We start from the raw sequence: 16846 nt of genomic DNA, 5'->3' as shown, positions 1-16846 counted from the left end.
TTAAATGTCAGTGGTGAAATCTTCAGACACACAGAGTGTATAACCGTATTCTCAGATGTAGTCATTATGAAACGTTTTCCCTTTTTTAATAGAGTAAGCTAAGTGCAAATATTATCATCGTTAACTGAAATAGTACTCACAGCAGTCACACATTATTACATTTTATTCCCAGTTGTGGACTTTATGTTTCAAGGATGATGGTGTTTGACAGCACGGCACACTGTTTAGTTAAACTAATAATCACAATCACACAATGTATCTTTTGTTCTCAGCCGTGGACAACTTCTGTTAGGAATGACGATGATTTCTAGATAATCGCATTCCGTTAGATTTTATTCTCAAATTTTGACTATACCTCTAAGACTGATGATAGCATCAAGCCTACTTTGTGGCTAAATTAATAATTGTAGTCACACATCATTCCTAATTATTTCAAATCATTGATTTCTGTATTTTCTAGCAATGTTCGACAGCCCAATCTTACTCACAATGTCGAATAGACTAAAACTAAAGTATGAAATTTTGTCCTCACAGTTTTTTAAAAATTCATCCATGGGATGTGAACGTCGCTGGTTAGACCAGCATTTATTGCCCGTCCCTAATTGCCCTTGAGAAGGCGGTGGTGAGCTGCCTTCTTGAAGTCCTGCAGTCCCTGTGGTGTAGGTACATCTATAGTGCTTCTTGAGTGTTATTGGAGCTGCACTTATCTAGGCAAGTGGAGAGGATTCCATCACACTCCTGACTTGCGATGGTGGTTAGGTTTTGGGGAGTCAGGAAGTGAGTTAATTGGCACAGAATCCCTCGCCTCTGACCTGCTCTTGTAGCTACAGTACTTATATGGCTAGTCCAGGTCAGTTTCTGGTCAATGGTAACCCCCAGGATGTTGATAGTGGGGGATTCAGTGATGGTAATGCCATTGAATGTCAAGGGGTAATGGTTAGATTCTCTCGTGTTGGGGATGGTCATTGTCTGGCACTTGTGTGGTGTGAATGTTACTTGCCACTTGTCAGCCGAAACCTGGATATTGCCCAGGTCTTGCTGCATTTGGACATGGACTGCTTCAGTATCTGAGGAGTTGCGAATGGTTCTGAACATTGTGCGTCAGCGAACATCACCACTTCTGACCTTATGGTGGAAGGGAGGTCATTCATGAAGTAGCTGAAGATGATTGGGCCTAGAACACTTCCCTGAGGAACTTCAGTGAAGTCCTGGAACTGAGATGATTGACCTCCAACCACCACAACCATCTTTCTTTGTGTTAGGTATGTCTCCAACCAGCGGCGAATTTTTCCCCTGATTCCCATTGACTCCAGTTTTGCTAGGGCTCCTTGATGCCACACTCGGTCAAATGCTGCCTTGTTGCCAAGGGCAGTCACTCTCACCTCACCTTGGAAATTCAGCTCTTTTTGGTCCAAGGCTGCAGTGAGGTCAGGAGCTGAGTGGCCCTGGCGGAATCCTACAGTTAAAACAGAACACTAATAACAACAATGATTACGAACATTTGATTTTAATGTCTAAAAGTCGATTTCCTGATTAGCAGTGTTTTGGAGACAGAACTGAAGGCATGTGACATAGGGCCTCCTTCTCCGACCTCCATTAGAACAGTGATCTATCACCGAAGGGCCAATTAACAGCTGGCAGGCAGGGTCCATGACAACATTAAGACTTGAGGCATTGGCCATGCCTCAAATAGACAAACCTCATACCTGGTGGCCTGTTTAAAGTGCCATTAGCACCCAAAGCCTGAATGCAGCAGTGTCCACCAGGAAGTCTACAGGTGGAAAGCTGCCCTCAGAAGCCTGACACCAGCCATCTTGTACTGGAGACATCCCTCATCTGTCAGAGACCACCCCTGAGAGCACACTTTTTCAGCCTGCAGCCAGCCTCTGCTCAGTCTGTAGCCAGCCTCTTTTCAGCCTTACACCAAGGAACACCTTTCAGCCTCGGACAAGCAGCCACCAGCAATCCAGCCAACCAGAATGGAGAGTAAAGGGTTAACATCAGAAGCGCCTGATGCTGATGTAACCGTGAAATAATGACACATGATTGAGTAACAGAGATCTAGAGGGAGGAGAACTCCAACCTCATGCAGAGTACCAAAGAAGTACATAGAACTGTAAATAAATAATAATAGTTTTATGAAACTACAATCTTGAGTAACTTACTTAGGGAAAATAGGCAAACGCTGAAGAACCCCTTCTAGACCCTGAACACACGACGAAACATGGTGGCAGAAGGCAGTGAATGAAAGACCCAAAAAAGCTCCAAGATTACAGACCTGACAAGCTACAAATCCTTAAAGGAAGGGCAAAAGGAGCGGATTGAAGACTCACCAGAAATGTCAGAGCATCGCAGTTGCAGCAGCTGCAAGCCGAGACACAGACTTGGAGTCTGGATAGCAGTGCGCACAGACCAGGGGGCTGAGGAGAAGTGTGAGAGGAGTTGGGAGTTTAAAAGGAGCGCGAGAAGAGTCATGAGTTGAAAAGGAGCGCGAGAGGAGCCGGGAGTTGAAGAGAAGGGTGAGAGGAGTCAGGAGTTGAATAGAAGTGCAAGAGGAGTCGGGAGTTGAAAAGGAGCATGAGAGGAGCCGGGAGTTGAAGAGAAGGGTGAGAGGAGCCAGGGGTTGAAAAGGAGCGCGAGAGGAGCTGGGAGTTGAAAAGGAGTGCGAGAGGAGTCGGGAGTTGAAAAGGAGCTGGGAGAGCAGAGGTGACTGAGGGAGTTTGGTGAGGAGGGAATGAGGTGATCCTTTGAGTACCTTGAGTATGTTCGGGTAAGTTTTTACTACTTTTATAGCTTATAGTTTTTAAGGTCTTATTTTGGGGTTCATCATTTGTAAGGGCTATATTCTATAACGACGAGAAGCAGGGAAGAAGGGCCTAAAATAACTGATATTATTTGATATTAAGTATCTTCCAAAAGGTTTAATTTAATTTAAAGGGATAAGTCATGGCAGGAGAGCTCAAAGCCATGGTGTGTTCCTCATGCTCTATGTGGGAAGCCGGGAACATTCCTAGTCCCCGGGCTAGCACGTGTGCAGGAAGTGTCTCCAGCTGCAGCTCCTGGAAGCCCGGGTTTCGGAGCTGGAGCGGCGGCTGGGGACACTGTGGAGCATCCACGAGGCTATCGTGGATAGCACGTATAGAGGAGTGATCACACCGCAGGCTAAGAGTCCGCAGGCAGGAAGGGAATGGGTGACCACCAGGCAGAGCAAGAGGACTAGGCAGGCAGTGCAGGAATCTTCTATGGCTATTCCCTGCAAAACAGATATACCGCTTTGGATACTGTTGAGGGGAATGGCCTCTCAGGGGAAAGCAGCAACAGCCAAATTCATTGCACCAAGGTTGGCTCTGCTGTACAGGGGAGGAGTAAAAAATGTAAGAATGCAATAGTTATAGGGGATGCAATTGTAAGGGGAATAGATAGGCATTTCTGTGGCTGCAAACAAGACTCCAGGATGGTATGTCGCCTCCCTGGTGCTTGGGTCAAGGATGTCTCAAAGCGGCTACGGGACATTCTGAAGGGGGAGGGTGAACAGCCAGTGGTCGTGGTACACATTGATACAAACGACATAGGTAAAAAAAGGGATGAGGTCCTAAAAGTAGAATATAGGGAGTTAGGAAGAAAGTTGAAAAGTAGGACCTCGAAGGTTATGATCTCAGGATTCCTACAAGTGCCACATGCTAGTCAGCGTAGAAATAGCAGGATATATCGGATGAATACGTGGTTGAAGAGATGGTGTGAGGGTGAGGGTTTCAGATTCCTGGGACATTGGGACCGGTTCTGGGGGAGGTGGGACCAGTACAAACTGGGTTACATCTGGGCAGGGCCGGGACTGATGTCCTAGGGGGAATATTTGCTAGAGTGGTTGGGGAAGGTTTAAACTAAAATGGCAGGGGCATGGAGTCAGAGGAAGGGGAATCAAGGACAAGAACAAAAGACAGAAAGGGGAATAAGAAAAGTGATAGGCAGAGAAATCAAGGGCAAGAATCAAAAAGGGCCTCAGTGAAAAATAGTGAAAATGGGACAAGTAATGTTAAAAAGACAAGCCTTAAGGCTTTGTGCCTTAACGAGAGGATCATTCGCAATAAAGTGGATGAATTAACCACGCAAATAGATGCAAACAGGTATGATATAATCGGGATTACGGAGACATGGCTGCAGGGTGACCAGGGATGGGAACTGAACATCCAGGGGTATTCAATATTTAGGAAGGACAGACAAAAAGGAAAAAGCGGTGGAGTTGCATTGCTGGTTAAAGAGGAAATTAACGCAATAGTGAGGAAAGACATTAGCTCTGACGATGTGGAATCTATATGGGTAGAGCTGAGAAACACAAAGGGGCAAAAAGGTTAGTGGAGGTTGTATATAGACCCCCAAACTCTGGTGGTGATGTTGGGAATGGCATTAAACAGGAAATTAGAGACACGTGTAATAAAGGAACAGCTGTAATTATGGGTGACTTTAATCTGCATATAGGTCAGGCAAATCAAATTAGTAACAATACCGTAGAGGAGGAATTCCTGGAGTGTATACGGGACGTTTAGCTGGACCAATATGTTGAGGAACCAACTAGAGATCAGGCCACTGTGCAATGAGAAAGGAATAATTGGCAACCTAGTTGTGCAAGGCCTCTTGGGGATGAACGACCATAATATGATAGAATTCTTCATCAAGATGGAGGGTGATGTCATTGATTCTGAGACTTGGGTCCTGAATCTTAATAAAGGAAACTACGATGGTATGAGGCACGAGTTGGCTATGATGGATTGGGAAACGTTACTTAAAAGGATGACAGTGGACAGGCAATGGCAAACATTCAAAGAGCGCATGGGTGAACTGCAACAATTGTTTATTCCTGTCTGGTGCAAAAGTAAAACAGGAAAGGTGGCCAAACCATGGCTTACAAGGGAAATTAGAGATAGTATTAGATGCAAGGAAGAGGCATACAAATTGGCCAGAAAAAACAACAGACCTGAGGATTGGGAGCAGTTTAGAATTAAGCAAAGGAGGACCAAGGGATTGATTAAGAAGGGGAAAATAGAGTATGAGAGTAAGCTTGCGGGGAACATAAAAACTGACTGTATATGTTTCTATTAGTATGTGAAGACAAAAAGATTGGTGAAGCCAAATGTAGATCCCTTACAGTCAGAAACAGGGGAATTTATAATGCGGAACAAAGGAATGGCTGAGTGGGGTACCGCAGGGATTGGTGCAGGGACCCCAGCTATTCACTATATATGAATGATTTTGATGAGGGAACTACATGTAATGTCTCCAAATTTGCAGATGACACAAAGCTGGTTGGGAGGGTGAGGGTGAGGAGGATGCAGAGATTCTTCAGTTTGATTTGGACAAGCTGAGTGAATGGGCAAATGCATGGTAGATGCAGTATAATGTGGATAAATGTGAGGTTATCCACTTTGGTAGCAAAAACAGGAAGGCAGATTATTATTGAATGGTTATAAATTGAGAGAGGGGAATGTGCAATGAGACTTGGGTGTCCTCGTACACCAATCGCTAAAGGTAAGCATGCAGGTGCAGCAGGTGGTAAAGAAGGCAAATGGTATGTTGGCCTTTATAGCCAGAGGATTTGAGTACAGGAACAGGGATGTCTTGCTGCAATTGTACTAGGGCCTTGGTGAGACCACACCAGGAATATTGTGTCTGAGGATACGAGGTAGACCATTTAGGACTGAGATGAGGAGAAATTTCTTCACCCAGAGAGTGGTGAGCCTATGGAATTCGCTACCACAGAAGTTAGTTGAGGCCAAAACATTGTATGTTTTCAAGAAGGAGTTGGATATAGCTCTTGCGGCGAAAGGGATCAAAGGATATGGGGGTGGGGTGGGTGGGGCGGGGGGGGGTGCGGGGTGGGGGGGGTTGTGGTGGGGAAGCGGGAGCAGGCTATTGAGTTGGAGGATAAGCCATGATCGTAATGAATGGTGAAGTAGGCTCAAAGGGCTGAATGGCCTACTCCTGCTCCTATTTTCTATGTATGTTTCTATGTAACAAACAATACCAGTGAAGTAGCAACAAATCCAGAGCTTAGTACAAGCATGGAATCTACACTCCCACTCCCAGAACCTTTCTAAAGTGATGCAGGCTCACAACAAGCTTATCATTGGGATAACTGGAGAAATAGGTTTTCTAGGTATAGAACAGTTTCTAGTCTGCACAAAAAGGAACAAAAGGATCCGATCAGTACTTTACTGTATGTAGTTGGAGCTATTGCTGATGACATAATACCAAGACAGGGAGTCGATGAGACTTCAAGTTCTTACAATAAGGCCCTCCAGGAATTTGAATTGTATTTCAGTGTTTGAGAAAATTTAATTATAGAATGGGCAAAAATTAACGAGTAAAAACATGGACAAGGTGAGAGCATGAATTCATCCAACAATGATCTATACAGGCTGACAGAAAATTGCAACTACAGAGTATTAAGGGATGAATTATTAGTGATCGCATAGCAGTTGGGGTCCTCAATGGAGCTCTATCAGACCTCTTACAAAGAAGAGAATATTTAACTTTAATTAAGGCAGTACAAATCATAAGACAAACTAAGCTCAGAAAGTAAAATTGAATGTTTGTTCACGGGGAAAGTGTGTCCCTTGGAAACAATTGAGTGAGACAATTCAGTTTACTGCCAGCAGTACTTCGAACAGAGAAAGCACTTCACAATCATTGATGATGTCCTAATCTTTAATGACAGGATAGTCATTCTGAGAACATTTGTCTTAATACGAACCAAAAAATTCATCAAGGTCAATTAAGGATTACAAAATGTCAAGCAAGAGCCCAGCAATCAGTCTGGTGGCCAGGCATTACTTATTCTATTGAAGAATTAATTTCAAACTACGTTTCATGTGCAGTGAACAGCCAAGCGCAAAGAGAACCACTGTCATCCTCCACTTTTCCTTCAAGGTCATGCAAGCACCTGGGATTAGATTTTTTTGATTTTAAAGGCAAGGCATTTCTTATTGTCATTGATCACTACTCCCCTTGGATTGAAGTGAACAGATTGCACAGCATCACAGCGGAAGCAGTCACTCACTCACTGAAGAGAATCCATGCAATACATGCCATCCCAGACATTGTAGTATCAGACAATGGTCCACAATTTGCAAATGAATTATTCCACAACTTTGCAAAGGAATATGGATTAGTGCGCATGACCAGCTCTTCTCATTATTCTCAAGTGAGTGTAGTAGCTGAGAGAGGTGTTCGAATCATCAAAGACTTGATGAAGAAGGAGGGTCTCAACTTAACCTTTCTTAGTTATTGAACCACCACAAAATAGGTTCTCATCATCAGAGTTGTTAATGGGAAGATAATTGAGAACACAACTTCCAGCCCTGCAACAGAAATGAAAACCAAAAATCACCTTGAATGACCAAAGTTAAAAAGCATGGGGAACAACAGAGACACAAACAAGCTCATAGCTTCAACCTCAGGCACAGAGCACAAGACTTATCAGTGCTGCAGCCCGGGGAGAGAGTACGGATATGAGACTAACAGAAAGAAGGCATAATAATAGAAAAAGCTCCACAACTGTGATCTTACAGGATTGAGATGGACCAGGGAAATATAAGGGGAAACCGCAGCACCTTAATATCCCTGGAAAGAAAGCTAATGGAAAGTTGGGCTTATTACTCAGATCTGGACAGATATAAGGAACAAGAAACAAAACAAGGCTCGACAGCCGCCCAGGAGGAGGACACTCATATGAAGGAAGAGAGAGTGCAGAATGTCTTCAACCTTAGAAAGAGATCAGAACAAGATCAGGGAGACTGGTCAAGGCACCTCAGAGACTAACCCTGTGAAGCCTGAAACTTCTTGGGAAGTGGGAGGATGTATGTAGTTGAGATAAGTACTTCCAGGAGATGTAAAGGGCTAACATCAGAAGCATCTGTTATGCTGATATAACTATAATGTAATGACACATGACCAAGTAACAGAGATCAGGAGGGAGAAGAAGTTCCAACCTCATACAGAGTTCCTAAGATATACATGGAGCTGTAAATAAATAATAATGGTATTATCAAACTGCTGCCCTGAGTAGCTTACTAAGGGAAAATAGACAAACTCCAAAGAACCCCATCCAGATCCCAAACACACAACAACCTTGGAATCCCGCCTGTGGGTATGATGGGAGTCAGAACCCGGGTGGCCTCACAATTCAGTGACGACTCCTTGCTACTCAGGGAAGTTGGGAGGTCCTCTTCCCTAGGGACAGAAGGAAGAGAACCCCCATCTAACCAAGCAAAGCTGGATGGAAGTCACAGAGAAGGTTAACAGTGGCGAGGTGATCCGGAAAACCTAAATTCAATGCTCCATGCAAGTCAACAATCTCCTCCACTCGTCAGAGTGAGTGACAAACCTCCGCTCCCTTTCTAGGGGCCAGTAAATGAGTAAGTGTGATGTTGCAGATGCGAGAGAGGAAAAGCCTAATATGTCAGTGGTAATAGGTGGAAGCTGCAGCATCTCCTTGGGAAGTAATGGCTTCAGCTTTGTCAAGGGGCACAAGCCTGGCACTGCCAACTCAAGCAAGTCACTCCAAAGTGCCACATGGAAGCAGTGGTGACAGACAATGCAATAACCATGCAAAGCAATTAAGCATTCTGTTTGCTCCAGCATAGCAACAAACATCATTCTCATGTGCCTCCCCAGGAAAAGCAGGCCCAGAATACCAGGGAGTGGGCACGGACTGGTTTAGCCATCCTGAACTCAATAAGGAGGAAGTGCTAGAGCTGACAGGATACCATACGAACATACATACAAACTAGTAGGAGTAGGCCACTTGACCCCTGGAGCCTGCTCCATCATTCAATAATATCATGGCTGATCTTATTTTAACCTCACACTCCTGCCTACCCCCGATGTCTGAGCCCCCCACCATGCCTATCAATGTTTCACCGATGTTTCTCTGTGTTTCACCCCTTGCCTATCAAGAATCTATCTACCTGAGCCTTAAAAGATATTCAAAGACTCTGCCTTAACCACATCTTGTGGAAGAGAATTCCAATGGGCCATAACTTCTTCGGAGTGGCATTCAGCTCCGGGTTGCCCAATTACTAAACGGAAATTTCTTCTGTGCCTTTCACAACGGACCTTCCGACTCAGGCTTGCAAGATCCAGGCAGCGCAGCTGTTTCCAAAGCCCAGACTCTGCAGACCAACAGAGTCAGATTGAAGTGGGATACGCTGTCTTTTTTTATGGCATTAGCTGCCATAAACCAGGTAAGTTTAACGGTCGCATTGAAATTGACAGACCAAGGAGCAGTTAAGCCTCTAAGGTAAGTGAATAGGATTTGTGGGGTGCGGAGGATTGGACATCGGACATCAGGGGCGATGGGGGGAGTCAGACCTTGGCAGGGTAGTCAGACATCGGTGTGTGGGACATCGGGGGCAGGGGGGTCAGATATTGGGGGATCGGACATCGGGAGTGGGGGGAGTCAGGCATCTTGGAGTGCGATGCGATCGAACATTGGCAGGCACGGTGGGGGGCTCAGACATTGGGAGGAGTCAGACATTGGGGGGTGGGTCAGATATCAGGAGGGTCAGAGGTCGGGGGCAGGTCCAGATGGGTTGGGAGCGGAGTAGGGCATGCAGGGTGGTGGGGTAGGGAATGGGGTAGAGGTGGGTGTCCGGTCAGGTAGGGTGGGGCGGGAGGGTCAGGTGAGTGGATGGGGGAGGTTTGGACATGCAAGGGGGTTGCGAGGGGTGTCGGGCATTGGGGAGGACTGGGGCAATTGGGCAATTGGGCATTGGGCATCCGGGTGGGGTAGGTGGGGGTTGGACATCGGAGGGGGGAGGTGCGGGTGGTGTGGGATGTTCAGACATCAAGGGAGTGGTGGGAGTTTTGCGCATTTGGACCATATTGTGGGGTGGTCGGACATCAGGGATTGGGGGGTGGAGGTGTGTTGGAGGTTGGGTGGGAGGTCCAGTTGGGTCAGCTCAGGGGAGTGGGGTTCGGATATCAGTGGGGGGATTGGTCATCGAGGTGTGGTGGGGGTTTCCAACATCGGCGTGGGGCTGGTGGGGGTAGCGTCGGATATCAGGGAGGTGGAGGGGGGGATCAGACATCAGGTGGATGGTGGGGGTTCAGACATCACGGGGGTCAGACATCAGTGGGTGGGTCAGATATCGAGGAGAATGCACATCGGGGTGGGGGGTGGGAGGGCTTTGGCCATGTGAGAGGGGTGGGGGGATTGGACATTGGGATGGGTTCAGGGCGTCAGACATCAGGGGGATCAGACACTGGCGAGGGGGGATTGGACATCAGGTGGTCGCACAACGTAGAGGGTAGTGGGGGTTGTAGGAGGTCGGGGTGGGAGGTCCGGTCGGGTCGAGATGGGGGGTAGAGCCTGCAGTGGGGTGATAGAAGAGGGTTTCCGTTCTGGTCAGGACAGAGGGGGTTTCGGACATTGTGGGGGACTGGGGCAATTGGACATCTGGGTGGGGTGAGTGCGGGTTGGACATCAGGGGTGGGGGGGTCAGACGTTGGGGGTTTGTGTGGGGAGTTGGACATCGGAGGGCGTAGCACAACAGATTGGGTGTCAGAAGCCAGGGATGGTCCAGTAGGGTCAGGATGGAGGGTAGGGTCTGTGGGGGGAGAGGTAGGGGTGGGTGTCCGGTCGGGTCGAGGTGGTGGTGGGGGGCGGGGGGTTGCAGTCAGGACAACAGGGTGGAAGGGTTTTCAGACTGGGTGGGGGGGGGTTAAGTTGCGGGGAATCCCATGGGGAGTCGCAGGGCTGGGGAACACCATGTTGGGGGGGTAGTCGGTTGGTGGGGGGAGACCCCTGGCAGATTGGGAGTGTGTGGGGGAGTACCATTGGGGCGGGGGGGTGGGGGGGGCGCGGGGGGGGGACAGTCTGTGTCTTTATAATAGTTACCCAGAAGTTAAAAAAGGTTTTAATTCTGCTAACTTTTTCTGAGTAACTAGTTGTGTAACACAGCCGGAACCATCCAAAGTTTGCAATTTAAATCGCATTTTCGGGTGGTTCCCATAGCAGAGCAATTACCCAGAGGAAACTTGCATTGCTTCACAATTGCCCTGCAAATCTTTACCTTTGAAGTTCCAAGAGGTGTTCCCCAGTGCATCTTTGGGGTACCCCCTCCCATATCCGACGCTGGAGAGTCCAGTAGTTATAGCCTATTATCTCACAACCCTCTGAGAGAAAAAAAAACTTCCTCTCTGTCCTAAATGAGCAACCCCTTATTTTAAAACAGTGACCCCGAGTTGAAGATTCTCCCACAAGAGAATCCTTTCAATATTCCCAAGTCAAGTCCCCTCAGGATCTTATATGTTTCAATCAAGTTCCCTCTTAGTCTTCAAAACTTCCGTGGATACATCCCAGCTTGTCCAGCCTTTCCTGATAAGACAACCCGCCCATTCCAGGTATTAATTTAGTAAACCTTTTCTGAACTGTTTCTAATCATTTACATCTTTCCTTAAATAAGGAGACCAATACTGTACAAAGTATCCCAGATGTGGTCTCTCCAATACCCTGTATAACTGAAGCATAGCCTCCTTACTCTTGTATTCAATTCCCCTTGAAATAAACATTCTATTAGCTTTCCTAATTACTTGCTGCATCTGCATGCTAACCTTTTGCAATTCATGCACTTGGACACCCAGATCCCTCTGCATTTCAGATCTCTGCAATTTCTCACCATTTAGACAATATACCTCTTTTTTATTCATCCTGCCAAAACTCACCCGACCCATCTATATCCTTTTGTAGTCTCCATATGTCTTCTTCACAACTTACTTTCCGACCTATCTTTGTGTCATCAGTAAATTTAGCAACCACACCGTCGGTCCCCTTATCCAAATCATTTATATAAATTTTAAAGAGTTCAGGCCCCAACACCCTGTGGCACACCACTCGTCATACCCTGATAACCAGAAAATGAGCCATTTATGCCTACTCTATGTTTCCTGTTAGCTAGCTAATCGTCTATCCATGCCATGTTACCCTGACACCAAGAGCTTTTATTTTCCACAATAACCTTTGATGAGGCACCTTGTGAAATGCCTTCTGAAAATCTCAGTTCAGTACATCCACCTTATCGACAGCACCTGTTACTTCTTCAAAGAACTCAAATAAATTGGTTAAACATGATTTCCCTTTCACAAAGCTATGTTGACTCTGCCTAATTACCTTGAATTTAACTAAGTGCCCTGTTATAACATCTTTAATAATAGCTTCTAAAGTTTTCCCTATGACAAATGTTAAGCTAACTGGCTTATAATTTCCTGCTTTCGGTCTCCTTCCCTTTTTGAATAAAGGAGTTACATTAGTTATTTTCCAATCTAATGGAACCTTCCCCAAATCTAGTGAATTTTGGAAAATTAAAACCAACATATCAACTATCTCACTAGCCACTTCTTTTAAGACCCTAGGACAAAATCTGTCAGAACCCAGGGACTTGTCAACCCATAGTTCCAACAATTTTCTAAGCACCTGGTGATTGAAATTTTCTTGAGTTCCTCCCTCCCTTCCAATTCCCGATTTACAACTATTTCTGGGATGTTATTTGTATGCTCTATAGTGAAGACCTATGCAAAACACCGATTCAACTCATCTGCCTTCTCCTTATTTTCCCCATTATTAATTCCCCAGACTCACTTTCTATATAGGGTCAAGTAGGCCTGATTATTCTGCTTTCTCATGCAGGTCAATCGCAGGACCAGAGAGTTGCCACCTCCGAGAGAAATTCATCCATCTCTGAGGAGGAGCAGGGGGCTTCAAAGGTTTCAGTGTCACATATTGCCTCACACCCTGCACCAGCTCAGATACTGTCACCTTGGTGGGAATGCACTCAGGAGTAGATTCAGTCTCACAATATAGTTCAATCACCCTAAATGCACTTGACCAGCTATCGGATGCTGTGACAACAGAGGCCACTGACAATCGGAGGACTGTGGAAGGCCAGGCCCATGTTGAGCCCCAGGATGAAGACATACCTCTGGAGTTGTCCGTGAGGTAGCAGATTCTGGCATACAGCATGAGGTACATGAAGATCTGGCAGAGGTTCCAGAGGATATCTGCATTTTGGCTTGGTCAGTGGTTGAGTCCATCCAGAACATGAGTGCTGTGATCTCTCTCACAGCTGCATGCATGGTCTTCTCCATAAAGTGATTGATGACTCTCATGGAGGGCCACATTCAGCAGAACAGTCAGTGGATAACGGATATGCATGCAGATCTGGCATCACCTTGTCCCTGAACTCAAGGTAGCAGTGGGAAGACAAAAGGGGGACGTGACGCCTGTCATCTCCACCAGGTCCTCATCCTTCTCAGGTCAGATGGAGGTACAAGTGTGCCTTACAAAGATGAGGAGATGCTGACTTCTGCATGTGAGGATTCCTCTCAGGGCCCCCCCAGTGTAGACAGTGTCTCCTCAACCCCTCTACCAGTGACACTAATGCCTCCATTTGCTGCGATGACAAAGAAGACTCCTGAACCTGCACAAGAACCCCTCAGCATGCTAGAGCCCTCCAGAGAATGGCTGCCATGATCATCCCAGGAAGCAAGGTCAGCAGTTTGTCTCCACAGCAGCTGACAGAAAAGGGGGAGCATCACATAGGAATACCCATAAGAAATTTAAGAAAATACTCTAGATTCATTTGGGCTTCGTAGATGCTTGCAAAAGTAAGGATGATCTTCCAGTTTGCAACTATTGTTGTAATAAATGTTAAAATTAGTTAATGAACATCTCAATGCAGTGTTAGTGACCATCCAGCAGTGCAAGAGTCGGAAGTGTTGACTCAGAGACTGCCTAGGATTCACCATGGCATGTGTGATCATCATTTGCACACTGCAGAGCTAATGGCTGAGAGGGTCTGGGCTTCCAGCAGAGATAAATGGCTTTTGTGTGCTTGACGTGTGTGTTGGTCTCACAGCTTATCTTACCATGGATAACTCTAGTCGGACTCAGGTAGGTTATTTCAAACTACTTTATTGACAATATATACAAGATAGGCTATAGGGTAAGTACATCTCTGTTGAGTACAGATTATTCCACCTGCTTTACAGTGTCTCTAGCACATCACCTGCTGATGTCCCTGTCACATCATGATACACATCACTACCTCATTACCGTAACTATTAACCCATTGTACAACACCACCCCTCAAGTATAATGTCAAGTTCTTTAATAACAATTCAAATAAACTATTTCTCATACTATTTAAATTCCTTTCTCGAACTTCCGTAACCTCCTTCACTGTTACAGATTCTATCCAACTCCCACTCCTACTCTTCCCCCCACCCCCAAATCTGTTGGTTTAATTTCCCACAGTGTTCTCAGCTGTCTGGGAAGACATTGTGGATACAGGCGAGCACTCCTATTTTTCCTGGAGGACAGCAACATGGCGGAATGGGACAGCAACTTTCCAGGACTGCCGGTAACAGGTGTGATCTTCACGACAGCTAAGCTTTAAGGATTGCGGAACCTTTTCAAAGAAAAACTGATCCAAGAGAGAAGACAAAAGGACATTTTCACTCTCTTGAACAGGAAGAGGATAGATTAGGATTTGCTCAGGAATCTTCTGCTCCCCCTTAACACTCTGGGGAAAGGCCTCAGAAGATGAAGCATCTTCAGTTCCAATGCAGAATTGCACAGCCATATTATTCACTGCTGCATTGGGGATGAAAAAGTATTCCACTGCTGAAACAGTCTGGACAAGAAGAAGAACGATAAAATTCCTATAGACATTGCAGGAAATGAAGAAATGATTTCCGGAAAACACTTTGGAAGCAACTTTCACTTTCTGGAGGTAGTGGTAACATTGCCACACTTTCTTCAGTATGAGGCTGCTCCACTGTGGGCACTAAGGAAGTCTGTGCCAGGATAATACAATAAAACACTATTTTCAGCAATGGAATGAATCTCCAGAATAAAATGTAGATGAAATTCTTGTACAGAACTCCTAAGCTGTAGAAACTCTGAAGATTTGGCCTCAGCTTCTGAGCTGAAAGACAACTTTGTTGGGAAGAGAATTTGCTGATGAGATTTAAGTGTGGGCGTCAACACACTTTCACCCAAGTTAATAGGCTCTGCTAACACCCTAACAATATGATCCCCTATAGAATCAAGCATTTTGTTCTCCCTGGACAACTCTTAACAGTCAACCCGTGATATACAATGCATCTTATTGGTGGGTTCAATGGAACAAGGATACAAATGCTGCTCTTCCACAACAAACATAGCTGACTCCTGAAGAAAACAAAAGAGACTTCATATGCTTCAGCAGTATATTTGAATAGCGTACCCAGTTCTAGGACCTCATCTTCCAGCTGATCATTCAGTGCTACAACTGCTTCTTTCTAATAACCTTCTTCAGGAACAACCTAACCTTCTTTAGGATGGGCACCATCTGTTGCAGTACCTTCTGTGTCCACATCCTCCGGCTTAATTTCAAAAAGAACTGAGAGATCCACAATCTTAATCTCCACCCGGGGTCTAGTGGATGGTGTCTCTGTGATGGAGAGTTAACCACTACTCAATGAATAAACCTCACCAGCTGCTGTGAGATGAAAGTCTACTGGTTCTACACATGATTTTGGAAATTCCCCCATGAAAGGCATCCAACACAGAGGGACACAACTATCTGTTGCACCTTGTGGCGAAGCAAGGTGGTTATCTGACCTTTTACTGGAAGATTTGTGGCACCTGGACCTTCCAATTTAATGCTTGAGGGATAGAGGGGTACTATTTGGAGTCAGTCCAGATGATCAGCTAGTATTGTATCACCAGTTCTGATGTCAATTTTAAAATCAGCGTTAAAGCCTTTAGCCACTGTAACTGACCAAATAGTCTTGTTCAAGACCATTTACTTCTCCTGAGAACTCTATAATTTTGTATCTGTCATTATTTCCACTTTCTTGAATAGTTTGCATTTCACAAATATTCCCCTGTCTTCCTTCTCTATTGAAATTGTTAGACACACAGAACTGCCTGAAATATCCCACCTTTCCACATTTGAAACACTCTTGCCATCTATGCTGCTTCTTTGTGCCACGATTTAAACGCCTCAAGATGGCTGCTGTAGGGTTTCCCGCCCTTTTGCCCATTTTGGCGGGCTTTTGAGTGCCAGCCGCTCTGTGGGCTCTCGAGGTTTTCAGACGGCCACAGAAGGGGCAGTGACTGGTTGACTGGTGCTGACATCACTACAGATTCTCAGTGCACCTCTCTTGTAAATTTTCAGATTCTTTCCTACTACAGGTCGTTTCTACTTTCTTGCCTTGGCTGTTCTGTTGATGGCACCAAACCATTGTTAGATTGGTGTCACCTACCATGTTTAGTGTGTTGTGACGGAATTGTCCTAGATTTGCACTAAATGCAGTAGTGGGCGGGTAAAACGTCATTTTACCCGTAGGCAGCAATGGCAGCTTCTCACGCCGTATCATCCCAAACCCGCTGCATTAATTATGCATTCCCGGGAAACATGCTGTTTCCTTGATGGGCGGGTTCTCATTCACCCGCCAAGCCATCACCTCGCCGCTTCATCACACCGGGCGCCACATTTAAATGGTAGCCGCACGTACACCTCTCAGTACTTCCAACCCAGGACTGCCGCACGGAAGACAGGATGGCCCCGAAAGACAAAAAGACTGCAGCCCTCTGCTTCAGTGACGCGCCGCTTCATCAACAGGAAGGGCTTCCACTCCATGAGGGTGCAGATAGTGTGTGATCACAGGATGCTGATTCTACAAGTCTGTGCAAGGTACCCAGGCAGCTCCCATGATGCTTATATCCTGAGACACTCCCAGGTGCCGAGGGTCTTCAGTGCTCCAACCCGACTGGATGGATGGCTGCTGGGCGACAAGGATCTTG

The sequence above is a fragment of the Cetorhinus maximus genome, chromosome 2 (genome assembly GCF_964194155.1).
Source record: "Cetorhinus maximus chromosome 2, sCetMax3.hap1.1, whole genome shotgun sequence".
NCBI classification, from domain to species: domain Eukaryota; kingdom Metazoa; phylum Chordata; class Chondrichthyes; order Lamniformes; family Cetorhinidae; genus Cetorhinus; species Cetorhinus maximus.
The sequence above is the reverse complement of the archived record's forward strand: the minus strand, read 5'-3'. Positions refer to the sequence as shown.